Raw genomic sequence first — 27661 nt, 5'->3', positions numbered from 1 at the left:
AATCTTAAAATGGTTGTACTTCAAGGACGGAAGACATTCTTAATCTATATAAAGCAGACCTGGGCAAAAGAAACTAGAAATCAGAACTGCTGCAAGGCCTTATGCAGAACAAGCATGCCTGTATTCTATGCAAGGTTATAGTTATTTAATTGAAGAGGATAATTGTCTAGGGTCTTCTCTTTCACGTGATCTTATCGGACACATTTTCCTCCTGTTATGGGAATGGGAAGAGGATGCCTTGGGCCTTGCAAGGCCGAGAAAAAAATCCATTTTACCGCACCCCAAAGTGTCCTCAAAATGGCCCCATTCCGGAGCCCGGTGCCAAGCCATTCCCATTCAGTGCCGAGGCGCATCCTTTGTCTTAAACAGAAGACTTCCGTTCAAGCCAAAGGACACGCCTCAGCACTGAATGGGAACAATTTGGCACCGTGCGATGGAATGGGGCCATTTAGAGCTCACTTTGGGGTGTGGTAAAATGCAGTTTTTCTTAGACTCACGTGGCCCAGAGCATCCCCTTCCTGTGCCCATAATGGGGGAAAATGTGTCTGATAATGTCCTAGGACACTGGCATACCAGTGTTGAAATCCCTGCTCAGCCATGGAAATGCACTGGGTGACGGTGGAAAAGTCACACTCTCTCAGCCTCAGAGAAAGACAATAGCAAACCCACTAAACACATACAGTCAAAGGTTTTCAAAACCAGTATCCATAGTTTTCTGTGGGTTTTTCAGGCTATGTGGCCACGTTCTGGAAGAATTTATTCATGATGTTTTGCCTGCATCTGTGGCTGGCATCTTCAGTGTCAGTGGCATGGAAATATTTGGGGATATATATACTTGTAAGATCCTTGGTGGAGAGGAAGTGATTTACATGTTAATCTCTGTTGTTGGTCTGTTGTTGAATGGTAATGCCTCAGGGTGGGAGGATACATGTGTCTAATTAGGAATCCATTGCCTGCAAGGAAAATCCTCTGACCCTGGATGGTGTTCATTTGCATGTATTGAGGCTTAATTTTGGTGTTCTTCAGGACTAGTAGCCAAACTTTTTTTTACTTTTAGTGTTTCCTCTTTCCTGTTGAAGTTGTCCAGGTGTTTGTGGATTTCAATGGCCTCTCTGTGCATTCTGACCTGGTAGTAGCTGGCATGGTCCATAATTTCAGTGTTTTCAAATAGCATTCTATGCCTAGGTTGGTTTATGATGTATTCGGCTACTGCTGATTTTTTCTGGCTGGCTCAGTCTGCAGTGTCTCTCACGTTCTTTGATTTATGTTTGAACACTATATTTAGTGGTCCCTATGTAGAGCTGGCCACAGTTGCACAGCATGTTGCAAACCCCTGAGGCAGTGAGAGGGTCTCCTGTCCTTCACTGAGTACAGCATTTGATGGATTTTCTTGGTTGGTCTGTAGATTATTTGGAAGTTGTGCTTCCTCATCAATTTCCCTATTCTGCCCATGTCTCCTTTGATGTACGGTTAAAATACCTTCCCTTGGGTTGTTAAACAAATCTCTAAACAAATTCTGCCATGAAAACCCCATGATAGAGTTGCCATATGTCAGAAATGACTTGAAGGTACACACAATAATACTTTCTGGCTTTTCTTTGTGAATGAAGTTTCAGGAAGGACTCATCCCACGCTTACTACAAACGCGCTGATGACTAAAAAGGCCAATCCGAGATAAACAAGTCCAGTTGCAGAAAGCACAGCAGAAAGTCTCCTTGGGTGATGTTTCCAGGTTGTGGTTCTTTCTGCATTGTCCTTTCTCTTCGAGACTCGTTCGGCGTGAGCTTTCAAATAAGGCTGCATCATCATGGATAGTGCATCTCCATGCCTCCCGGTGCGAGGCCAGGGCGGACCATTGTTGGTGATCAATTTGGCCGAACCTGAGATGTTGTTTCAGGGAGTCCTTGTATCTCTTCTTTGGAGTGCCCCTCTTACACTGACCCATGGTGAGTTCACCGTAGAATACTATTTTTGGGAGGCAATGGTCCTTCATCCTAGAAAAGTGTCCTGCCCAGCGCAGCTGTATCCTCAATAGCATGGCCTCAATGCTGGTGATCCCTGCTTCCTCAAGGAGAGCAACATTTGTCACATAGTCAGTCCAGTGTATATTTAGAATTATGCATAAACAGTGCTGATTGAAGCATTCAAGGAGTCATAGGCTTGGCGATAGGTGACCCATGTTTCAGACCCATAAAGGAGAATAGACAGTATAACGGCTCTATACACACTGATTTTGGTGCTTTGCCTCAGGTGTTTGTCAACAACTAGTAATAATAACAAAGCCTATGTGGTTGGTGGTTTGGTGTTTAACTAGTATTATGAGAGACTCGGATTCAGCTCTGTACTCAGCTGAAGAAACCCACTGGGGGACCCTGAACAAGTCATATACTTCCATCCCTTCTTGAGAGCAGTGACAAACCTCACTTAGATAAATCTTTTCCAAAGAAACTCTATGATAAGTTTACAATAAGTCAAAGCCAAAGTCATATAATAACAGCAATTTTTGTAGTTTTGATAGTAGTAGTTATTAGTGTCCTGATACTCAAAGGAGTTAAAGTACTGAAAACTGTTTTGAAGAGTATTTTTTCCCTTTCTTCCAGTCCAGAGCCATCTACTATATCACTATAAGATGCTCAATTGTGAAACTTTTTAGTATGATATCTAGGACAACACCAGGTGCTGTAGGATATATTTCAAGGGAAGCAACCAGCAAAATCACCTCTGAGTATTCCTTGTCTAAAAAAACCTTCTAAAATTCATTGGGTCACCATTAATCAACAGGTGACTTGAAAACACATACATACATATATAGTACAACTAGTCAATACTGCAGGTGGGTGCAATGTCATCTGTACCCTTTTTATTTATTTTTCCCTGGGGTTTAGGGCTGTGCATTTATGGCAGTGCATTTAATATACTGAAGATTAGGTTTGGGTATGCACAATCCAGTTCTTCAAGCAATGAGCATGTCCAGGGGTACATCAACACTGACCTTGATGGTTTCTACCGGAGTTCAAAAGAATATTATTGATATTTGCTAATATTTGTGTTTATTTAGAAATATGATGGCTTTTTAACATAATGTTTTCTAGCTTAATGCCTCAAGAGACAACTCAAAATCAGCCAGAGCACCAAATAAGCTCTACAATGCTCAAACTCTGGCCTGTTACAGACTGCCAGAATAAAGCTGCTTCTGGTCTCTTTGGAGGTATGCTATTTAAGTGATGCATGGGTCCTAAGAGTCCGGAGGTCACGCCAAAGCCACACTCCATTCCTAAGTGCAGCTTTGGTGCAGCTTTCGGATTCTTAGGACCCATGCATCATTTAAATAGCATACTTCCAAAGAGACCTGAAGCAGCTTTATTTTGGCAGTCTGTAACAGGCCTCTGTCTTGGTTTCAATGTAAAGGTTACTCTTTTATATGCACATCTTGGGTTTACAAATTCCACAGCATGCAGGAAGGAAGCTAATGCTTGATTTTCAAATGGCTTTCTCATTGCTGAAAACTCCAGTGATTGAGAGCAATTTCTTTCACATAGAAACAGCAAGTGACCAGTCTGTCAGTTAAGGCAATCTATGAAAATCCAACTGGTTCCCTTCATCTTCTCTTATTCAACTCCCAGTCTTAAAATCAAGAATCGGCGAGCCAGAAGATCTAGCCAGTCCCAATGCTATGGCAATATTGATACTGTTAAGAGTTTGTAATTATTCACATCATTCTGTTTGCTTGTAATATTATACAGTTGCTATGTATGAAATACTTTTGTTCAAATCATTTAGCAGGGTAATCTGCCTTCTGCCTTCTGTTGCATTGGGTTCAATTTGGATTCAGCCATTCTGACAGCAAAACAATTGTAATAAATGGGACAAACATTATTCACATCTAATTTACTGACTACATCAGGACCCAACTCAACATTTTTCTGCTCAATAAAATACCAAATAATATGTCTTAACACAAACACTGATATAAAATGTCTATAAAAAGCAGAAAAAAATGAAGGGGCATATCATATTAGTTCCTCTGATATTAGGAACATATACTTGTGAAAACTGTTGCCTTTCAATTACTGGAACTGTTGATAGCCTAGAAGGAAATACTTTATTTACCTGCCATATTATCTTTCTGTTTATGGTTGCCCTCAACAGTGTCTTGATCAATCACTGAAGTAAATAAATTACAGAAATTTACCCTACACTATTGGGGAAATTGATGGGTTTTAGCACTTAACTTTTAAAAAAAACCTTTAAGGACCTGAACCTTCTCTATGTGACATGAGAAAGAATTTTTCTGGTACCTTTCACATTTTCCACAACAATATTTTTGCTTACATTGCACATATTGTGCATATGGTACAGCTAAACTGCAATTACTTCAGCCTTATTGCATGGACTTTTTAAAATTAGAAGTATTTGATGGTCTGTTTTTGAATTATCTTTACCAGTTGGCCAATCCTTTTGTGTTTACTGTGTGCTTATGTGCTCTGCTTCACAAAGGGGAAAGATAAGTGGTTTTTAGAGACATTTTGTGCAAACTGTGGAAGCTATGGTGTAAAACAATGAGTTCCTTGTCTTGCGCTCTCTCTCTCTCTCTCTCTCTCTCTCTCTCTCTCTCAGAAGTGACAACTGCTGTAGATACTGTATTTGCTGTTGAGGCTATCTCTTTTGACTGCGAACTAGGATTTCAAATATCTTCCATGCAACTAACCAAAGACACTCAATCATAATCTAGTACTTAACCTAACTATAGGTGAAGGGAAAGAAAACAGTAGAGATTTACAGTTTCTATGTTAGTTGTAGTAAAGCAACATTCTCAAAATTTCTTGAGAAAATAGGATACAAAGCATCAAGCTCCTACATAAATTAATGGAAGATGAACACGGCCAGTGACAGATGAAAACTATGCCCATGCAATAAAAAATGTTTTTATTGTGTGATGTAAGACTCCAATTTGTAATTATCTAACTTTAGACTTATTTTCACTTTTTTCTTCAGAAATGAATCTCTTTGTCTCAAAAATGCTTGATGGCTTAAATATATGGACAACAAAGAAGACATCATTTGACTGGACATGCTGAGTATTCTGTGAGTTACTGCTTAATAACTTTATTGCAGCTATTTAACAGCTGTTATTGATTAAGGAATAGGCTTCCCCCCATCAGAAATTATCCTGTTCAGATCGGTCAAACCTACGGCAGTTGCCAAAGTAATATGAGGCCCTGTCCCCACATGTCAGGACTCAGATAAAAGAACATACCCATTTTCCCTTTCCTGTTATTTAGGACTTTATCACATCAGACTGCTAAGATGCCACAATTGTATTAGTGTAGAAAATGCAAGCATATCAGTTTAGCAATAGGCATTTTCACACCAATTGCCATGATGCCCTATGCCCATTCCAGCATGCTTTTTGGTCTGTATATGGTTTTAAATTGCACAGCCACAGATTAAGAAAAGAGAAATTTTTTAAAAAAAGAAAGCAAAAACAGCCTACTCAGGTAATAGCAAAGAGAAGGGGGAGAGGGGCAGAAGAGCATAATCATGTCTATTTGTACCATGTGGCTGCCTACATATTGGAACTGCAGCTGGAGCAACATATCACATATGAATCAATAGTGGGAAAGTGGTGTGATTTGGAAACATTGGCCTGTCTGTAACAGGCCATTGACAGATTTTGCCCATTAATGAAAGGGAACACTCCAGCACCAGATGGAAGACAAGACAGCTACAAGATAGACATGGCATCATGTGAAAAGGTATGGCCATAGATTCTACTATCCTGCTGTAATTCCACTTTAGCAGCCTCATATCATACAGTCCTTACTTTCTGAAGATCTTATTTCACCAGCATAATGAATTGCTGTTCATACTTTGTGATGTTTTTAAAAAATTGAGGGTGATTTTAGGAATGGAGAGAGGGTTTTGAAAAGGTGTAAGGAATACTTGTGAGGTTAGATCACTGCAGTATTTTATAAGAACATGTAGCAACAGAAAGCCACAAATCTCCTTTAGTACATACTTAAAACGTCTTCCTTCAGAGAAGAGAAATTACTGACAATTCTAAAAAGAGACTTTTTGCACTGCTATCAAAAGGGTACTTAGTAGTGCTCACATCCTTCAGTATACTAGTTAAACTGCCATACTACTAGAAAATGAGTGGAAATGGCGTGCCTGAATATTTTCTTTCTCCATTGATTGATTGATTGATTGATATGTTACTTTTCCCCCAAACGAGATTCAAAGCAAGTTATAATATTCTATGAATTTGCTTTGGATATAAACTAGGAAAGATCAAAGCCGCATCATCTTAAATTACATTCTTCTGCATATTCAGAACAACAACACCCACAGCTCTGTCCATTGACCATGGAGGCTTGGGCTTGATGTGTTTTGCAATCCACGACCACTGGAAAGACCAAGATTGGTGGAAGAAGGCTAATGTAAGGTCATACCTTCTTACACACCTTCTTTTCAACACAACTCTGGCCTTTGTCATAAGTAAATGGTTATTTTTTGGGCAGGGGAAGTTGTCTGTAACTCTGAAGCATCAGTCTCCATCACAGAACTGTTTCTTAGTAGACACTTTTATATCTAGGCAAACTCGAGCCTTTTTCTTTTTAAAGGGCATCACAAGATTGATGATAATTAATAAAGCTTAGCAAAGAAAATTATAAAGGCCCTAGATAATCAGCAGAGTGACCTGATATCTATTTGGGCTTTCTAGCCATTCTTCTCAGATATAGCATCATGGTGACCTTTATGCTACAGGGATACCACATATTAAGCCAGTGAGCTATAGACAGGTTTAATCAAAGTGTACATCTCTTTTTGCTCAAAGAACATACTAAGTAATATTAATGATCTGCTTGGGGGCATTGCACTCAAACACCAGAGAATGGCAATGGGCCCCTTGTTTTAATTCTGAATGCAACTGATACTATGTCTTCTCATCCTGTTATGTTGCAAAAATATGTCTGAGATGCCTAACCTTGTTCTCCAAGACACTGGATATGTTTGCAAAAAGTCCAGATCTTTCACATACTCATGCCACACACCCTGCCCTTTCAGTGTATAAGAAATATGGGAGAGAATTACCACCATCACCACCACTTTCAGGTATGCTAGGGATATGTATCTTCAAGAACTTTGTTCTCACAGTCAAGAACAACCATCTGTAATATTTTCCTTCTCACTGTAATGAAGTTGTTTGAAAATCTCACAATCAAATCATTCTCTGTTTTTAAAAATGCTTATGGGCTATCCCCCCCCCCCCAGAAAACAGTATTTTCTGTGGAGAATTTTAGTTTTTTAAAATTTATTTTGTGCAGCAAATTCTGTTCTCTGCACAAGGTATATGTTGTTCTTTGGTGCAGAATACATCCTGAACTGGGAAGATTCTTGCCCAGCTAAGATTCTCCTTATTACAGTATACTGGCTTGAGAAAGTAGAGGTGCAGTGCATGTTAATTGTTTTAAAAGGTTTTAAAAATATTCTTTCCATTCCTAATCCTGTGCAGAAGGCAGAAAACCAACCAATTAAGAAGGGGAATATGATGACTGTATGGCTTAGGTCCAAGCCATATAGCAAACGCTATGTCCCCATTTGAGCCTGTCTCAATGCTGACAACCACAGAGGATGCCTATTTCTCATTTCCTCCACCTTCACAGGTATAGTTGGTGGGGATGCAAGACAATGTTTTCAATACCAGTGCACCAGTGATTCAGTTATGTTGGAATGATCAGGTGCCACCTCAGCACAGCTTTAAGGGGAGCAAGCAAGAAAAATCCAAAATATTCCAAAAATCAACTCTCTTCCTGGTGGCTGAGATAGCAACACTATCTGATGGTTCAGTGTACAATTTGTTTTTGTTTCATGCAAAAAATGATTTAAAATATTGAATACAGTTACCTTCAGGCTATGCATATAAGGTGTACTTGAAACATAAATGAATTTTATATACAGTTATGGGTCACATCACCAAAATATCTCATTATGTATCTGCAAATATTCCAAAATCTGAAAAATCCAAAATCCTAAACACTTCTGGTCACAAGCATTTCACATAAGGGAGCTTTTATTAGCGTTTCCTATAGCATGTGAGAATGCTGAAATGATGCATAATTAATTAATTTTGATGCTCTTTCGCAAGGGACTATTTATGTTTCTTCTTGCAAACAAGACAATCTGTTCCATATAACACATCACACTGTGTGTTCTTATATCATTATTTGTTTTCCAAAACTTTTAACAGAGTAGATGTGTTAGTCTGTTACAGCAAAAATGGCAAAGAATGCTGTGGCCCCTTAAATACTAACAGCTTTATTACAGCATATGTTTTCGTGAACTTTTGAGTACTTTATCAGATGCATAAAGTGCTAGCCTCAGTTATAAGTGATATATACAGAAAAAAATGTAAACACTGGGGTCAAACGCCCATGAAGTACAAATGATAGTATCATAGCTATGCCTACATGATGGTATAGAAATAACTGATGCTTCTTGTATTTCTTATCAATTCAGCCCTGCTGTTTTTAATTCTTTGTTCATACTAAGTTCATACTAAGTTGGTGCTCTTGGACATCTCAGCAGCCTTCGATACCATCAACCATGGTATCCTTCTGGAACGCCTGAGAGAATTAGGTATTGGGGGCACTGCGATCCAGTGGTTCCGGTCCTATCTCTCGGGAAGGTTCCAGATGGTGAGGCTGGGGGACAGCTGTTCTCGTAAAAGAGAGCTTACATCGGGCGTCCCACAGGGCGCCATACTGTCCCCTATGCTATTTAACATTTACATGAAGCCTCTGGGAGAGATCATCCGGAGTCATGGAGCGCGGTGTTATCAGTACGCTGATGACACCCAGATCTATCTCTCCATGTCTCTGACTGATACAGTGACTAAGGATGGCACCTCTCCTCTCAATGCCTGCCTGGAGGCAGTAATGGGTTGGATGAGGAAAAACAAACTCAGATTGAATCCAGAGAAAACAGAGGTACTCATGATAGGTTCCCCTGGCCCGGGCAGGGAAATTTGTCATCCTGTCCTAGACGGGGTTAAACTTCCCCTAAAGGACACAGTTCGTAATTTGGGAGTACTCCTGGATCTGTCTCTGCAATTATCATCTAAAGTAGATGCGATGGCCGGGAATGCTTGGTATCAGCTTCGGCTGATACGCCAACTATGTCCCTGTCTGGACCGACAGAACCTAGAAAATGTAGTACATGCACTGGTAACCTCTCGTTTGGATTTCTGCAATGCACTCTACATGGGGCTACCTTTGTATCAGGTTTGGAAACTTCAATTGATTCAAAATGCAGCAGCCAGGTTAATTACGGGGACGGCGAGATCTGACCATATAACGCCCATCTTAAAATCTCTTCACTGGCTGCCAATCCGTTTCCGGTCCCAATACAAAGTGTTGGCTTTTACCTTTAAAGCCCTAAATGGCTTGGGCCCAGGTTACTTGAGGGAACGCCTCTCCCTGCATAATCCACCCTGCACTCTCAGGTCAACAGGAAAATTGGTACTCAGTCATCCTAGGGTGAGATTGGCGACTACCCAGCAAAGGGCTTTTATGGCAGTAGCGCCTTCTCTTTGGAACACCTTACCCAAAGAGATCCGCCTTAGTGGAACGGTGGAAGCCTTTAAAAAGGCATTAAAAACTTACCTCCTCCCAACTCCTTGTAATAAAGATTCCCTCCCCTTACTGTTTAATGATGTAGGTATTTATAATTGTGATTTTAATAATGTGGAATGTTTTTAGCCAATATTTGTGGAATTAATGGGTATTGATGTGTATTTTTAATATGTCATTTGTTTTGTATTGTACTTACCTCTATACTGTACACCGCTTTGATCCTGGGAAAAGCGGTTTATAAATAAACAATTTTATTTTTATTTTATACTATTTCAAAAGCAGCATGGGCTATTGACTGGATGTCTGGGGTAGGAATGGAAAGAATATTTGAAAATATTGAAAACAATAAAAGCAAACAAACAAACAAACATGTTTCTTGAATGCTGAGAAAACCTGATGAGAAGTGTCATGGACTGATGACATTGTTAGAAGGTAGGATTGTTTTTTGCAGAGAACAGCATTTCCTTGACAGAAAAAAGTTGGCTGTTCTATGCAGAAAAAACGCTGTTCTGTGCAGAAAATTATGTAATTGGGGAACTTATTCTGTGTACAATTTGTGCATGATTATTTTGAGTAGAAAAGGCTGCTTTCTGCACAAAATAACTACTTTTTGCACCAAGCCTCAAATTGTGAACAGTCTTCAGAAGTGGTGCAATTTTTGAAAACTTTCATGCATCAGGAAGAAAATTTCTAAAATTATCTATTGCTTTCTTTGAAAAGAAAATTAGTGAAGAATTATATTCCTAGTCTAACAAATAACATGTACATGTACTCGCATAATACACAGACATACACACTGTCTTCTCTCTTACAAACATTTACATAGACAAATATTGTGTTTCAGATTACAGGGGGTGGAGAGAGAAATTTTCACCTGCCTGGGACCCTGCAGTTGTGATACAGATTCATGAAAAGGGGGTTGAATTAAAAGCTTCACACATACCTCCATCCAGCGATCCTGTTTCAGTTTGCATGATGAGGAAGATTCTAAATCCACTTCCCAGAGATGTGGAGAGGTTTACTTGTAGAAGGCCATGGGTGGGCCCTGACAATCACCATCCCCTCCATCCTGATCAAACTCATGGGAAACAGGAGAGTATTTGTCCTCCTCTTCTGAGAAAGAACATTTTATAGAATGACTGTACAAGTTCTTTCCCAAGACTTTCAGGTCTTAGAAAGTGTGGGGAGATTCATTCTTGTATGTCCTATTCCCCAGAAGAATCAGGTTTTTACTAGGTTGCACTGTTTGGTGGGATGGTAGTAACTTGCTTCTGCTTCTCATCACACTTGCTGTGTTGTTGAAGTTGACAAGGCAGCACTATGGTGTGTGTGTGATTGTGGACTATATCAGGGCTCTCCTGATACCTTAGTTGTGTTCAACCACTGTGTTTAAAGTATGCTGTAGTTGACTCTATTGCATCTATTTTGCACAAGAAACTGAGACAGGGCTGAGCTTCAATTCAAGACCAGCAGATGTTCTATCAAATCCAGATAAAGAGCACTTGACCCTACTTTAACTGCCATAGCTCAGTGCTGTAGAATTCTAGGAACTGTAGTTTGTTATGGCACAAGAGCAAAGTATCTTCTTTCATTTGAATGACCATACTCCATGTGACACAGTGCTCACAAAATACTACACAGGGACAACAAAAGGCACTGTTTGCTCATGCCTTACTTTCCTAAATCCCAAAAGAATAGAGTACCAGAATAAAATCTTATAATAAATATGTGCTGCTTGCAGAATTGAGAATATTGGAATTAAACTTATCAGAAATTCTCCATATCTAATGTCCAATCATCTTGTTAACATTTTAGCATGCCAATGAGACGTCCTTTATAAAGTTGAGGGGTGGCACCCCTTCTATCTAACCACAAAAAACAATTTTGTATCCAAACATTCTCAAACCCCCTATTTGCACATTTTTGCCATGCTTTTAGGCCATCTTGCATATAAAGTGACCAGAAATCACTTTTGGTTTATGTCTGATTTTAAAAAGTCACATCATATTTAAAATTAGACAAACTTTAGAAGGAAAAAAAAAACAGATTCAGTAGGCTTAGGTGCACCTATGTCAGGAATTTTGGCCTACTGGTCCCCCCTCCCTTTTTAAAAAACTATTAAATGGTCCCAAATGCAATATTTTTGATTTGGAAACCATAATAGTTAAAAAAAATTGAGTGGTTTATACAGTTGCTGATGGTGAGGGGGAAAACATGTTTATGCTGTTGGCTAGAGTCAAGCTGCTGGGCTGCATTAGTGTGAACTAATGTTGGGGAAAAATACAGAAGCCATGAAGAGAGCAAAATATTGAAGATGTAGGGTCCAAGGAGCAGTGCCTTCTGATACCACTGCTGACTGCTGTGCAGGGGTGCTAATATTGTTCTCACAAGTGACAGTGAGTAATTTCCAGTTTTCTTCCCTCTACAAATATAATCTGACAGTTTTTACCCCCATTTGCACATCCCAAAAATATTATTGGTAAACATTCTGGACAGAATTACACTTTTTTGCATGTGAACTGTGGGGTTTTGTGGAAATATCCTTGTTTTAGGCAATCACATGATTTTTGTACAACTGCTACTTCCTCCATAAAGCTCAGTGACATTGGACAACAAAAATATACAATTCAGAGCTTGACAAAAATCTTGCACAGAAAGCAGCAATCATGTACCCAGACACACCCCAAAAAACAAGAAAACCCCCACATCTGCCTATGTTGGTGAAGAACTGCAGCTTGTTCCACAAGGTTATTTTCTGTAAGATTTTTGTTGTGTAAGACTGCAGCTTTTTATACAAGATTTTTGTTGTGCAAAGTAGTTGTTTTTGCAATCTTCCACATAAACACATGGGTCTACCTGTAAATAGTGGGGGGGTTTTGCACACAAACCCAATTCTGTGTTAATTGGTCGAACCCAAAGGGTGCTCCACAATATCTCCTCTTCATCCTGGAGAGAAGTGACTAGTAGGGTGCCACAGAGTTCTGTTGTGGGCCCAGTACTATTCGACATCTTTATCAATGACTTGGATGACAGAATTGGGGGCATACTTATCAAATATGCAGATGGCACCAAAATAGGAGGAGTAGCTCTTACCCCAGAAGACAGGATCAACATGCAAAATGACCTTAATAAATTAGAAAGCTGGGCCATAGCTAATAAAATGAACTTCAACAGGGAGAAATGTAAGATACTGCACTTAGGTAAAAAAAAATGAAATGCATAGATATAGCTTAACAAGACTACATGTGAAAGGGATCTAGAAGTTGTAGTAGACCACAAGTTGAACCTAAGTCAAGAGTGTGATATGGCAGCTAAAAAGGCCAATGCTATTTTAGGCTGCATTGGTAGAAGTATAGTTTCTAGATCAAATCAAGTAATAGTGCAACTCTTTTCTGCCTTGGTCAGGCCTCACCTGGAATACTGTGTCCAGTTTTGGAAACCTCAATTCTAAAAGGATGTTGACAAATTGAAGTGTGTCCAGAGGAGATGGTGAAGGGTCTAGAAACCATGTCCTATGAGGAATGACTTAGGGAGCTGGGTATGTTTAGCCGGGAGAAGAGATGGTTAAGAGGTGATATGATAGCTCTGTTTAAGTATTAGAAGGGCTGTCACAATGAAGATGGAGCAAGCTTGTTTTCTCCTGCTCCAGAGACTAGAACACGAACCAATGGATGCAAGCTGCAGGAAAAGAGATTCCATCTCAACATTAGGAGCAACTTCTTGACAGTGAGAGCTGTTTGACAGTGGAACACACTCCCTTGGAGAGTAGTGGAGTCACCTTCTTTGGAGGTCTTTTTTTTTTTTTACAAATAATTTTAAATCAATTTTACAAATACATAAAATAAAATAATACGATATACAAGCCATCTTTCAACAAATATAAAATAATTCATTATTAACAAAGTTTTTGGTTTTATTCTCAGATATTTAGTACATTACTTCCTTTATATGTCTCCCCAACTCTATATTCCCATACATCTCTGCTTTCCTTAATTTCTTAAATCATCTCTCTCAAAGTGAAAATATATTAAAAAATTAATCAAATCAGTCATTAATCCTCTATCAATATTCTACCATGATAGTTATTATTATAGTCCTCCTAACATTGAGTTTATTACAAAGCAAAATTTTCAATTCAGTCAAAAATCATTGCCATATAATTTCCTTTAGTTTCCTTCATATAATTAAAAAAAAAGTCTTAAAAAATTCCTCCATCCGTTTTCTTCAAATAACAAAAGTTAACCTGTCTGTTTCCATGTAGTCGTATAATTTGTACAACCAGTTTTCACTAGACAGAGTTTCAATATTTTTCCATTTGGAAGCATAAAGTAATCTAGCAGTACATACCATGTAAAATACCAATTTACCAAACTTCCTTTCAGTTTCATCCTGTTCAATCATATTTAACAAATATAACTTTGGATTCTTATTTAGATTTAATTTTTAAATTTCTGTAATTTTAATTGAATTTTGGATCAGTACTCTCAAGCCTTTTTACAATCCCTCCAACTATGAAAAAGAGTGCTTATCACTTCTTCACATTTCCAACAGGTGTTTCTGCATTTATTATTCATTTTTGGCAGAATATGAGGAGTTAGATGCCATCGAAATTGCATCTTAATCATGCTTTCTTTTAGTCCATAATCTGAAGTGTATTTATTTCTTCTTCTCCAGTTTTTTTTTCATTGTTCAAATGGAATGTTCTGCACTAAATCTTTGGTCCAGTCGATCATGCATTTTTTTTATCGCTTCTTGTTCCAAATCATATTTCAGTAGAAGTTTATATAGTCTTGGAATTTCATGATTATCCTCCGATTTAATTATTTTTTCAAACTCCACCTTTTCCTATACCTTTTAACTTTTGATCTTGATTAAACTTTTCCTTTATACGTCTATACAAAAACCAGTTGCATCTATATCCATCCCTGGAGAGCTCCAAATGTGTTTTAAGTCTTCTTTGGGCTCCTTCAAGTATCATGATATCCTCATATGTTAGCCAAGATTCACAAGATAATTTCTCATTTTTAAAAAGAGCTTTGTTAATAGAAACTCAGAGTGGGATTTTAATACACTATTTTGGTTTAATTATCTCCCATATCTTAAAAAGCGATTTTCTTATGAAATGGTTATTAAACTCCTGGTTCACCTTAACTTTATCATAAAAAAAGTATCCATGCAGGCGATAAATCAGCCCTTCAGTTTCAAAATTCAAAGTGTTTAATTTTCTTAGTCTTATGCAGTCCAAGGACCAACTCAAAGTTGCTGCTTGATAATATAGCTACAAATTTTGGCATGCAACACCCCCTCTTTCAGTTGAATCGTGAAGCAATTTCATCTTAATTCTTGGCTTCTTGCCATTCCAAATAAATTTTGACTCTACTCCATAGTGTGAATGGTACTTCATTTGTTATGATAGGCAGATTTTGAAATAAATACATCATTTTAGAAAGAATTGACATTTTTATAGCGGAAATCCTACTGAACCAAGATAAATTTAATTTATTCCATTGATCCAATTCTTTTTTAATCTCATTCCACTTTTTTTGTAATTGTTCTTAAACAAGTCTGTATTCTTTGTAGTGACATTCATTCCTAAATATTTAAGTTTCTTTTCTATTTTAAATCCCATTCTTGATACAATTTCCTGTTGGTCTCTCTTGGGAATATTCATCACTAATGTTTTGATTTTATATTTATTACTTGAAAACCAGAGGCTTCTTCATAGTCACATAACATCTTCTGTAAAGCATCTATATTTTCAATTGGATTCCCTAAGGAGATAGCCAAATAGTCAGCAAATGCATTTAATTTATATTCCCAACCTTCTATTTTCACTCCTTCAATTTTTTTTATCTTCTTAATTTTGTGATAATAATATTTCAAATGTTACCAAAAATAATAAAGGCGACAATGTACATCTCTGACGTACAGTGGATCCTTGTTATACGCTGGTGTTTGGTTCCAAGATCTCCCGTGTATAACAAAATCCGTGTATGCTCAAGTCCCATTAAGTATAATGACATAGCAAAATGGTGTCCCTTATAAAAAATGGAAAATCAAGGTAAATTTATACTTTTTTGGAACATTTTCAAACCGTGTATGCTTAAATCCGTGTATAAAAAATCCGTCTATAAGAAGGGCCGACTGTATATCTTTTGTATTTTAAAAGTATCGGGCTTCAATCCATGTATTAGAAGACTGGCCTCTTGATTCGTATAGATCTTATTTCAGCTCGGTATCAGTTTTGGTTGATACGCCAACTGCATCTCTACCTGGACTGAAAGGACCTTGAAGCAGTGGTGCTTGTACTGGTGAGCTCTCTTTTAGATTTCTGTGATGCGCTCTACTTGGGGCTACCCTTGTACCAAGTTCGGAAGATTCAATTGGTTCAAAATGTGGCAGTCAGATTGGTCACCAGAACATCTAGGTTTGACCATATAACACCAGTGTTAAAATCCCTTCACTGACTGCCAATTAGCTTCTGGGTGCAATACAAGGTGTTGGTTATTACCTTTAAAGCCCTACATGGCTTGGGCCTGAGTTACTTTAGGGAACGCCTCTCCCTGCACAATCCGCCCCACACTCTCAGAATAACTGGGAAGTACTAATTGGAACATCATAATACTAGGTTGACAACTTCCCATAGGGTGTTTACAGCTGCGGTTCCAAAATTATGGAATAGCCTACCGGAAGAGATCAGTCTCATCAATACCTTAGAGGCCTTTAAGAAGGCACTCAAAACGAATATCTTCCAGTGGGCTTATCCATCAGACTCCATATAAAAGCTTCTGATGATGTTCCACTCTTGACTATGATTATTGGCTACTGATGAACTGTTTTTAAGAGAACTAATAGGAATGTGGTAAATTCAGTATTAATGTTTTATCAATTGCATTTGTATCATTGTATTATTTTATTGATGTAATTCCGCCTTGATCCTTGGGAGAGGTGGGAAATATAAATAAACTTTATTATTATTATTATTATTATTATTATATTTATCCAATTCAAGAAATTTTTTACCTATATCCATTCTTTTCAACACTTTCTATCCAAAGATCTTATCAAAGTGCTTTTCAGTGAAAAAAAAAAATAAAAATTAAAAGTCGTTGTTTGTAAAAAAAATTTTTCAATGATTCAATTAAGTTCAGGATATCCCTATATTTTCCTTGGATAAGCCTCTTGGTAAAAAAAAAAAACCAACAGGGGTGTGGGCAAGGGAGAAGGGCCTAAGAGCCCAGCTCCCAAGGCCCCCTGTGAAATGCTCTAAGGAGCCAAAGGAACATGTATAAACAGCACAGTGGAGCAGCACAAGTGGGGGAAGAGGCGAAAACAACAGACCCGCCCCCAGAAGAGATGTCTACTACCTTCTGCTGCTGTGGGCTTGCTGCTTGCTACCTGCATGCTCCATCTCACCTGGTGGACTGCTGGCCTCAGACTGCTTCTGCCAGGACCAGCCCCAGGTACCACAGCCAGGAACACCTGCTCCCCTTGGGCAGGGGATAAAGGCTGGGTGCCTGCTGTGATGGGCCTGGACTGGCCAGGGTGATGGCAAAGGAGAGTTGTCCTTTGGGGGGGGAGCAAGGGAGCATTTGGCGGGAGGGAGGAATATTTTAATATATTGTGATGCAGTTAATTTAACTATATTTTGATGTTGATATTTTAGTTAAGGTAAGGTGATGAATTTTAGTTGTGTTTATGATAAAAATTGCTATGTAATTGTTTTTTGCATTTTTGTAACTCTGCCTTGTCCTTTGGAAAGGTGGTATATAATAAAATTTTAATATATATAATTTTGATCTTCTTGAATTATTCACTAAGAATATCCTTTACTCTTTCAGCCAATATTGATGCAAACAATTTGTATTCTGAATTTGGTAAGATATGGGTCCTTCTTTGGTGGTTTTTTAAACAGAGGCGGATGGCCATCTGTTGAGGATGCTTTGATTGTGAGTTCCCTCATTGCAGGGGTTGGACTGGATGGCCCTGTGGGTCTCTTCCAACTCTATGGCCTGTTACAGACTGCCAAAATAAAGCTGCTTCAGGTCTCTTTGGAGGTACGCTGTTTAAATGATACATGCATCCTAAGAATCCGGAAGCTGCACCAAGCTGCACTCCAGTGCTTAGGAATGGAGTGTGGCTTTGGCGCGACCCCGGACTCTTAGGACCCATGCATCATTTAAATAGCATACCTCCAAAGAGACCCGAAGCAGCTTTATTTTGGCAGTCTGTAACAGGCCTATGATTCTTTTAAAAAAGAAATAACCCATCACATGCATTTCTGCACAGCCTAATTTCCTTAAATATGGATGTGTGAATACTGGGTCAAAACTGCAAAATTCTTTCCTTCTTGACTGGATTTCCTAAGTGTTGGAGAAACAATTTTTTTTCATCAAGACATGAATATGTGAATATTCTTTACAACCCCTGCCTACTGTCATGTGAACCTTAGGAAGTGAAATTGCTAGTATATTCAAAAGAATCCTAGTCACTAAGTTTGATTTTTGTGTCTTGAAATTGTAGGCACCATGCAAGAAGGAATTGTAATTCTATGACCTATATTATACTACACTGTTATAACTCTATTATTCCACTTTAACTGCTATCTCCTGTGGAACTTGGGGCTTGTAGTTTAGTAAGGCCCAAGAGCTCTCTAGCTGAGATCTAATGACCTCCCTAAAGTGCAAATCCCAGAATCCACAAGAGGACCTGTAGCAATAAAAGTGGAATAATAGTGCCATAACAATGGCCTGATACAGACAGCCAAAATAAGCGCTTCGAGTCACAGTGGAGGTATGGTGTTTCAATGATGCATGCATCCAAAAGTCCAGAAGCCACATCAAAGCCACATTCCAGTCTGGAGCGTGGCTTGGTGCGACTTCTGGACTCTTAGGACGCATGCATCATTGAAACACCATACCTCCACGGTGACTCGAAGCAGCTTTATTTTGGCTGGCTGTAACAGGCCAATGTAGTTGATATTGTCTTCAGTGTGCCTGTTTGTCTTCTAAGAGCCAGTTAGTTTTATTTAAAAGACAGCAAATGTCATACTGGAACATGTGAGCTATTATTTAAAATTACGATAAATGGGGGAAAACGTGAGCATAGAAATACAAAATAAATGTTATAGGAACAATGTAATAAAAGCTTTGTTTACGGACACGTCAACTTGCATGAAGAAATGCCCATTGAGAGAGAAAAAGAAAAAAAGTGGTTACAGAATACATGCAATCAATATGCTCTTTATTATATCTTTTTCTTTTATCTGAAGAGGCCGTAATAATTAGACAATTATACTGTTTAAAAAAGTAATTGAAGTAAGGGGCATTTTAATCTTTGAATCATTTTAGGGCATGAGTAATTACATATTCTTTTGATGCTAATGCATGGATTTATGCGTGCCTCCTGGATGTCAGACATATTTTAGGGGCAAAGCTATTGTACAAGTAGAGTTTTTCTCCACTGGAAAGGCATGATCCAGTTTCTGCCTCATACACATCGTTTACATGTGATGGATATTCAAGAAAAATTCTGGCAGAAATAAGATATGAGCATTCTTATGCGTTGGAAATGTTTGAAAGTTTAGACTTAATTAATCCTAAAATTCATAATTGAAACCTGGTGAGGACAATAATCTGATAACACTGTTTTAAGAAAGAGGTCAAATTGGCATACCTTGTCTCAGAAATGGTAGAGAAAACAAACACATAGTAGGTCCAACACTGTGGCCTTTCATTTCGTATGGCTGCTCATAGGCTTTTCCCACCAAGCAACCTTCAAACTCGCTAGGTACTCAAGTCTTTTCACTTTAAATCAGGGATGGATACCCTGTGAGGCTCCAGTTGGTTTAGGATTAAAATCCCAGCAGCTCTCTTCAGAGCCAATGCTGATAGATAATAGGAGTTATCATCCAAGAAATCGTGAAAGGCCACAAACTGCACATGTATTTATCTTGGTGGATTCTCCCAAGAGAGGGAGACATTTAAACAGGGGGTTCAAAAAACTTTGTGCGGGGTACAGACCGCCGCTTTGGCAGCGGTCTGGCGCCGCACGCAAGAAGGTCCGCGGGGGAGCCGGAGCCTTCAAAACGGCCCGACTCCCGCGGACCGAAAAGAAGCTCCAAAATGGAGAGCTTCTTTTGCGTCGCGTTTGTGACGTAGCGAGGCGCCAGGGGCGGCGCTCGCTACGTCAGCAGCGGCGCGACGGTCTGGACGCTGTGCGTCCGATGCGTAAAAGATGGCGGCCGGCCATGTGAAAAGGGCCGGCGCCATCTTGTACGGACGGAGTCCGTAACGAGGCCATGGGGCGTCTAAAAGAGACGCCCCTTTTGGAAAATGGGACGTCCGGAGGACGTCCCAAAGGCAATGTAGAAAGCCCCTTTGCCTCTTTCTTTCTTGCTTCAAACCTCTCCTTTCCCCTCCAGCTTCTTGCTTCTATCTCCCCCTTAGGAAGCTTTTACATCTGTTGCCTCCCAAATTCAAGCCAATCCAGAGGATCTTTTTCTTTCTCCCTGCCATTCTGATTTTGGTTGCCAAGATAATCACTTGCTTTGAACAATTAACCTTTTAACTGAAATGGGGAGCATCAGGAGGGGAAAACGACAACCAAAATGTGCAATGTCCTAAAAACAAAATAAAAGCCAAAATGGAGGATTTTTCTATTCCTCAAATCATGCTTTCCAAAAGTCCATTGTTTATGTACCAGGCCAGAATGGTTAACAATTGAAACTCAAGTGGGAGGCCACCTCACGTCAAAATTAAACAACTGCAGAACAATTGACTCTGCCATGGGCAGCACAGTATTAAACTTTCCCTCAACTCTTGTGCCATAGTAATCTAAACAGAAAATGCTGCTTGGCATAGATGTTAAGTTAGTGAATGACTTGTAAACACAGGCTGTCCGCCTGCCCACTGTGTCAAATTTGTTATGTATTTGGCAAATAAATTATCACTCATATGCAATCTGTCAGCCATTGCTCAGACCACAAAATAATGCAAATTGTTCAGCACTTATGTTGCATTAAAAACAAGCCCTATTGAATTCAGTCGGACTTACTACTTAATAAATGTACACAGGACAAAGCTCCATATTGGATGTTTGTTTGGATTTGTTGTCCTATTGCTGTCATTCACTGATTTTGAGAGAGTACACAGGTGGCCACTTATGAGTATAGATGTCCCGTGAGATGAAGCCATGAAGAGAAGCCAAATCTTTATATGGCAGTGACTGTTCTTGGTGCCTTTTTCAAGTGGGGAAGATTGCCAGATAATGAAATCTGCAATTGTTGGGCCCTGCCACCTGGATTTCAATTGGCTCTAAACGGTGCTCAGGGCTTTGACAAGCAGCCTCGGTTTCATGTTAATGAGGTAATTTCAGACTATGGACGGTATTCGATCTTTCAGAGGTAATATTGCATTCATCATAGTATATGCTCAGGGCTTGGAAATGTTACGTTTATGGTTTATAACCTAGGATTGCAGGTGGCTGGAGATTTGGGGATTTTAGTCCAGAAAGTAATGTTGGGGATGTAATGTAATTATAGTACTTAAAAATGTCAGTTATCTTTCTTTGTATTCTTCATAGCAAGTAGATCCCAAAAGTTTTATGTTTACTTCTGGGTCCATAGGGAATTCTCATGTTGTCTCTCCTCTTAGAAATATAGGGAGGTATCCACCCCTCTTCACAAAAAAAGTTCACTGGAATACTAGAAACAACTGTGTTAAAGGCAGCTATTAACATGTACTTTTTAAATTTGCTGTGGTGCATTAGTACATAAGATTGTTCTAAAACAGATTAGCGGGAATTTCAGGGGGGAAATAATCTGCTTATTAGAAAGGACACTTGTAGAGATTTAAAACACATCAGATAAAACCTTTGTTGAGAAAACAAGAATTACAGTTTCTCTCAGCTACAGATATCCTGCAACAACTGCCAGGATGACCTCATTAAGATAGGTATCACCTCTCAGTATATTGTGCTTTTTTTATGCTACATGGTCAAGGAAGTGGTTCTAACTGTGTTTGGAATTAGTAAATACACACACATACATAGTACATATGCATGAATTTTTTCATACAGACATGTTATTTCAATACAGAATAAAGGAACTGCTTTATTCTAGATCAGTATTGACTAAAAGGATTGCTTCAAGTTTCAGGCAGAAATCTTCTTCATGCACAGTATGCACCTTGTCATACATTTTCTGTCCTTCCCAGGCTTAGCTTAGGAAAAATGGATTTGTGGAATGTCTATGGAAAATAAAGGAAAGATGGATGGATTAAAAGAGGGAGGGAGGGAGGGAGGGATGTAGATAGATACATAGCTAGATGGTAGATTTTAAGAGAAGGAGGTAAAGCAATTATGACTTGTTTATATAGTATTAGTACAATTATACAATATTACTGTTTATACCAGAATTGCCATTTTGCAGAAATTGTATTTCCTACAAGTGTGGTGCTTAAAACTGGACTGATGGCTAGGGATGTAAAGAATATTCTCCAAATTTTCAATTAGTAGAATTGTCTAATTCGAAAATTTCGAAAGCATTTATAGGAGAATTCTGATCGCTTCTCGACATGAGTAAGATTTTGATTTTCAATCATTTCCATGAAGAGAAGAGAAGAAACTTTCAGCTGACAATTCGACCTACAGGATTTGGGTATTTTGCGTAAGAAAAGCTACCATTCATCCTGGGTTTTCACCAGAGGCTATTTCCTTTCTGGGTGATCCCCCCCCCATCTTTGCTCACTCACAGTTTTACTTTGAAAAACAAAAGAGAACAAAAGGGGGAGCATTTGTGTGTTGGTGGTAGATAAGACATTCTGCCCTTTATGCATGTGCTCTTTTTTGGATGCATTACACACTCTTATTCATGGATATTTTGAACTCTCCTTGCCAATATATATAAGGCAAACCTACTTTTATTTTGCATTTTATTATATATATATATATATATATATATAATATATAATTAAAATGCAAAATAAAAGTAGGTTTGGCCTTAGCATCACTTGAGAGAGCTGAGAAGAGGTTGTCATGCCCTGCCTATGAGGCTGAGAGAATGTGCACTCTCCTGCCAATTATAATTATTATTATTATTATTATTATATTATTATTATATTGCATGACCTTAGCATCACCATGGGAGAAGTGCAGAGTTGGTCATGCCCTGCCTCTGAAGTTGAGAGAGTTGACCTCACAAAAGAGAAGAAGGGACAGGGTGGGGTGCAATGGCAGGGATTCTGCCATGATGGATAAAACCTAGCACTCGAAGGTAGTCTAAGAGGTCATCCAAACCCCCCCCCCGTTCACCATGAAAGAAATGCCTAGGAGTTGGAGTTGAAGCTGAGAGCATGTGACTTGCCCAGGGTAGCAGTGAATTTCTATGGTGAACTGGGAGGCTAGAGTCCCATCCCAGCTCAGCCATGTAAATCCACAGGGTGACATTGGGTAAGTCACACTCTCTCACTCATGGATATTCTGCACTCTCCTTGCCAATATTATTATGTATTATTATTATTGCATGACCTTGGCACAACATGGAGAGAGGTGCAGAGTTGGATCCCATGTATTCCTCATAGCAGAAGGGGGTTGGACTGGATGGTCCTTGAGAGTCCCTCAACTCTAGCATTTCTTGTTGGGGCTTCAAGTTTATTTGTTGAGAGTAGGCTTTTCCCCCTTTTGTTGTGTGTTGCCTTCAGGTTTTTTTTAAGCATAGGAATGTTCTTTAAACACTGCCAAACTTCCTTTTGACATGGCAATGAGTTTGAAATGCAAAGTAATTAGCGTAATTATTCAACTTGTCTTTTATTGTCATTCGAGAAATCTGTGAAAAATATTTCGAAGCGGCTGACAGGAGAGAGAAAACCTTTTGAAAGGGGGACTGTGGAATGAATATTTTTTAAAAGAAATTCTCACTCCGTTCTCAATGAACGAGAAGAAAAACATGGGTTTCTCCAATCTCTACTGATGGCACTAGGGCTGAAATTCCCCTAGAAGGTCATCCGTAGGATAAAAAAGGCTCACCTAATATCACTCACCCAATATTTCATTTTCCACTCCTTCAGCTTACGCCCTCATGCGTTCCTCCCAAAATCTGTTCAAAATGGTCTCTGTGGTGCATAGGAGGGAGTGTTGGGGTGCTGGTCTCTGACAGAACATCAACCTCTGAATTACCCCCAAGATGAAGGGAACCTCAGAGGCAGTGGGGTGCAGAATGCCAAGGTGGCAAGAACATATGTGAGCACCCAGTGGAAAAGGCCCTGGGAGGAAATATCAATGGAGTTGGGGTCTGGGTGAAAGACAGGAAGTTTAAAGGAGGATGAAATGGTGGAAGCAAAAACAGAGAGGAAGACAAGACAAGCAAAGAAGAGATAGAACAACACAAATATAGAAGAAGGAGAGAGATGAAAACCCCAGTACCTATATGGCATGTCAGATGGCATGGAGGGAGTGAAATGGCAGATGCAGCTCCATCAGGCCTAGTCTAAAGAAGAAGGCACTCCCTTTATGCCATCTGGTGTCGTCTGGCCCCGGAGAGAGTGAAAGTCAGGACCAGCTCCATCAGGCCTGGCCTAAAGAAGAAGACCCTCCCTCCATGCCATCTGACATCATCCAGCCTTGGAAGGAGTGAAAAAGCAAGCCCAGCTCGACCAGACCTTGTCTAAAGAAGAAAGCCCTTCCTCCATGACAGTAACAAGGTCAGTATCATGATACAGTATCATCCGGCCTTGGAGGGAGTGAAAAGGTAGACCCTGTTACATTATGACTAACCTAAAGTAAGAAGATGAGCCTTGCCTCCAGTCCGTCTGCCATGGTCCAGTCCTCAGAGGGAGAGAAGAAGTGCTGGACTTATTCCCCTTCCCCACTACCATTCCCTTCTCCTTTTTGGTCATGTCTTTTTAGATTGTAAGCCTGAGGGAAGGGAAATGTCTAATTAACTATACATAAGCGCCTCTGAGAGCATTTGTGGCTGAAGAGCAGGGCATAAATACAGTAAAGAAAGAAAGAAAGGGACAGGGGGCTAGGAAAGGAATATAAGAAGAGGTGGGAAAGTAGAGGACAATCTAGCCAGAAGGTGGGTTGAAACCAGAAAGCAAACAGCTGGAGCATGGAGGAGGAGAGGAGTAGGAGAAACAGCTGGCCCAACAGACAAGGAGGAAGGGAAGACAAAGGCAGGGGGATAGAAAGTTGAAGAAGAAAAGTCAAAAGCCCGCAAGGGATGAGGCCTCAAGACAGGAGGGGAAACCCAGCTGAGATGAACATGCAGTAGGGATGGCCAGATACCTCAGATATTTGAGTGGGGGAGATAGAAAAGGAAGTCAACTTTTTAGAGTGTAAAAAATGAGGAGGAGAAGCCAGAAAACCCCAGGAGAAGGATACTTGTCTCATCACACTTAAGATGTTTATGATTTTTCTGGACAGGACTGGCATAAGTCTTGTTGGGTACAATAGGGTGTCTGGAGGGAACTTTTGTTTAAACACTGTTTATACTGATAATAAAGATTAACTACAATCCATCCCACTGTTGTGAAGACTGTAGCAGCATATGATGGATCTGCATGGTAGTTCTACCACTAGTGTCCATTCCACTTGCAGAAAGTGTTCCATTCCACTTCCTGCTGAGAGACATTTTTTTCCAAGTAGGAAATACACAAATGCTCCTATTTATATTAGCAAGTTGAAAAATAAATGTATATCAGCTTTAGGGGAATGGGAGGAAGATAAAATATGAGATAAACAGGGGGATTTGTTAACAAATAGATAATCGGATTTACCAGCACATTTCTGAATGCACTATGAAATCTGATTTATTGTTAATGCTGCTCCTTACTGGGTTTGCTTTTTCCTCACTTTTTTGTTATGGAGTGTGACCGCCTCTTAGATATGAGTTGTATTGACTTATTTGTGCTGGTTGCTGTGTCTCTATCAGTATATGCAGTTAATTGTACTTATTTTTTCCAAAATACTGTTGAACCAGATCAAAATAACATGGCAGTAATATAAATAGTAACCTACAATTGTTTCACTGTTTTGTATTCAAAGGTAAAAGATGAAACAATATTAATGCTGTTTCACGAACTCTTATGTGATTATTAACAGCATAATTTCCCCCTCAATGTGGCACTACAGTGTATTGTTTAGAGTTGCATTACAAGCCAAGAATAATAGTTACTAATGAAGATACTGTTGCTGTAGCAAATAGATTTTTCTCTACAGAACTGTATAAAGATCTTAGAAAAATTCTTGTATAAAATTGTGATCAATAGCTTATACAAAAGAAGATGCTCTTAGCTAATCTTACATTAAGTTACAAAGAACACTTCCATTAACACAAAAGGGTTTCTGCTAGGCAAAGGGGATCCAAGCCAATGGCTTTTTGCACTATGGACTTTCCCCACTTCTTCCCTTACCACCAAAGCTTCCTTCCAAGGGGATGTTCTCACTTGCTTATACTCCGTGTTACAAATCGAATCCAAGGTACATCGTTCCTATTAGAAACCGAATTAAATCTAGAACAGTTCTAGAGCAACCCGCTATCGTCCCCACTAGAAATCGAATCGTACAGCGGTTTATAAATTTGATTCGTGTTTTCGTCATTTAACGCGTGTTAAAAAAATAGAAGGGTCGAACCTACATTTTTCCCTTGAATCGGGATAGGAACCGGAGCATTTAAATAGGAACGACAGCCTTTGAAATCGGGTTAGCTGGATGGGAGAAGCGGAGTGCGATGGGGCTGGCCTTGGGGGAGTTGCCCTTTCTGTCCCCATCCATCGTGGCTGTCGCCATTTTTGCTTCCCTCACCCCTTTGTCCGCTGTGGTCTTTCAATAAGAGATAAGGATTTTTTTATTTTTTATTTTAATGGTTTACAGGCGCTTAATCTCTTCAGTGCTTTAAGCGCCTGAAGTCCCGGCTGCTCAAGCGCCTGCATCTGCCAAAGGACTACAAGGCTTCCCCCGGTGGATTGCAACCTCCCCTCTGTGTGGGGAGAGCCCATTTCTAACGGAGGAGAGGCAGGAAGGGAAGCCTCCTCTAGAAGAGGCATTCCCTGCCCGCTTGGGCTCTGATCTCACCCAGGCAGGGAAGGGAAGCCTCCTCACGAGGAAGCATCTGATCTCGCCCAGGCAGGGAAGGGCTTGATCAAGGGGGGGGGGGATAGAGCCTTTCTCCCTCCCTTTCTCAAATGGAATCTGCCTTCTCCTCCAACCCTGGAAAGAGAATCTTTGGGAAGAGTGCTCCCTCCCTGCTTTTCCAGCAGCCTCCTTCATTGATCTCTGGGCTCTCTGAAGGGATTCTCCCTGGCTGTCTTGGGAGACATGAAGAGGGGATGCTGTCCTGCAAAACCCATCCCCATAGTTTCTCTGGAAACAGGCTTGGGCTCCCCAAATTTGCTTTGCCAGAAGCCTCTCCCATTGATCTCTGGGCTCTCTGAAGGGATTCTCCCTGGCTGTCTTGGGACGTCTCTTGCTCATGCTTTATTTGGTTTTCACTCTCTCCTCTCTCTTAGGTCTGCAGCTTCTTGCTGCTGGGATCGTTCTCTTTCCCCCTTTTCTGTCTTGTGTCTCTATCCCACTTAAATTGACTGCCTTCTCCTCCTTGATCCCATTTTCCAACCCTGGGCTTTGGATGCAGAGTCTCTACCCACTGAAACCCACTGCCTTCTCCTCCTTGATCCCATTTTCCAACCCTTGGTTTTGGATGCAGAAGAGTCTCTACCCACTGAAACCCACTGCCTTCTCCTCCTTGATCTCATTTTCCAACCCTGAGCTTTGGATGCAGAAGAGTCTCTACCCACTGAAACCCACTGCCTTCTCCTCCTTGATCCGATTTGGCAAACACACACACACACACACACACTACAGACAGACAGACAGACAGACACACACACACAAGATTATATATGAATACTCACACACACACATGCATATATATATAAATGCATACACACACAAACATATAGGTATATATACACATATATATTTGTGTGTGTGTTTGCGCACATGTATATATATATGCATATGAGTGT

General features: G+C 39.7%; 1 protein-coding gene across 6 annotated transcripts in view; it reads left to right on the top strand.

The window, feature by feature from the left end:
- Positions 1-27661, top strand: part of LRRC4C (leucine rich repeat containing 4C) — a 1065799-nt gene that overhangs the window by 423670 nt on the left and 614468 nt on the right. For all 6 annotated transcript variants that reach the window (XM_042446440.1, XM_042446441.1, XM_042446445.1 and 3 more), the window contains one exon: positions 4996-5085. The gene's annotated coding sequence lies outside the window, so the exon portion shown is untranslated. The remainder of the gene's footprint in view (positions 1-4995; positions 5086-27661) is intronic.

The sequence above is a fragment of the Sceloporus undulatus genome, chromosome 1, assembly GCF_019175285.1.
Source record: "Sceloporus undulatus isolate JIND9_A2432 ecotype Alabama chromosome 1, SceUnd_v1.1, whole genome shotgun sequence".
Lineage (NCBI taxonomy): Eukaryota > Metazoa > Chordata > Lepidosauria > Squamata > Phrynosomatidae > Sceloporus > Sceloporus undulatus.
This window is presented reverse-complemented; position numbering and strand designations above follow the sequence as displayed.